Source organism: Helobdella robusta (assembly GCF_000326865.2).
Source record: "Helobdella robusta unplaced genomic scaffold HELROscaffold_47, whole genome shotgun sequence".
NCBI lineage: Eukaryota > Metazoa > Annelida > Clitellata > Rhynchobdellida > Glossiphoniidae > Helobdella > Helobdella robusta.
The window spans coordinates 50,997-52,415 of NW_008705176.1; positions in this window are offsets into that span (position 1 = coordinate 50,997).

Below are 1,419 nucleotides of genomic sequence, written 5' to 3' on the forward strand. Positions count from 1 at the left end.
TAATCGCCATCTTCATCCTCATCAGCAGCAGCAGCAGGGCAGTAAAAAATTGTAAAATCACATTTAAACAGAGTAACATTTATACCATGTTGGTTACTACTATGGTCTAAACTTTGCTATTATTATTATTATTATTATTATTATTATTATTATTATTATTATTATTACTTTTATTATTACTATTATTATTATTTTATTATTATTATTATGTTTGATATGCACATTAATATTATTATTATTATTATTATTATTATTATTATAATAAAGCTATCAGAGGTCCTCTATAAATTCACCAGAAAACACCTTATTCAACAGCTACCAACGAACGCCAACCTCTTCAGATGGGGCAAAACTACAAATGCATCATGTTTGCTCTGCAATGCAACACAAACGAACAAACACGTCATGTCAAACTGTGGCTCATCATCTGCATTGAGCAGATACTTAGATCGCCACAACAAAATTTTAAAAATAATTATCGATAATTTCATGGTAGACACGAGGCCGGGTGTCGAGGTTTTTGCGGATTTGAAAGGGGAAAAGACACGACCAATAACAGACTTGTTCAGATCACTTCGTCCTGACATTGCTGTCCGCAACAAAGACACGATCGAGATACTTGAACTGACTGTCTGCCATGAAACTAACTTCATAAAATCAAAACAATTTAAAATGAATAAATATATTGGTAATTTGAAAGATAATATTATTGATGACTTTAAGCATTGCAATATTTTAATTAATACCTTTGAAATATCGCCAATTGGCTTTTACAATCCTTTTAATATGTCTTTAATTGATATAACTTGGACCGATTATTTTAGATTTAGCTTGATTAACAGGGTAATTTCGTGATCATATGCTCTGTACTGTGATGGAAACAATGAGTGAAGTTTTTTATACTATTTATCATCATGGTACTTACTTATTTTCATAAGATGACGAGCAATGATGACTATCCGTATTACTCTAACACTTTATCTTTATATTATTTTATTTTATTCATCTAACTGTATATTTAACTATACTCAATTTTATTTCATTGTCAATATTTTGATCTTACTTATGCTCTGTCTTTGGAAAATAAAAGAGTAATACTTATTATTATTATACATTATTACTATTATTATTACCATTACTATTACTACTACTACTACTATTATTATTATTATTATTACTATTATTATTATTATTATCATCATCATCATCATTATCAGCGAATGATGTCTGGCTTTGAATTGAACCAGAACGTTAAAATTTGGACTTTAGCGGTTGAACTCTGATAGTAACAATAGTAATAATAATAATAATAATAATAATAATAATAATAATAATAATAATAATAATAAAGATTCAAATGATGAGATGGTAATGACGACGTCTACAATGATGATGATTAATAGAAATCGATTGAATGAG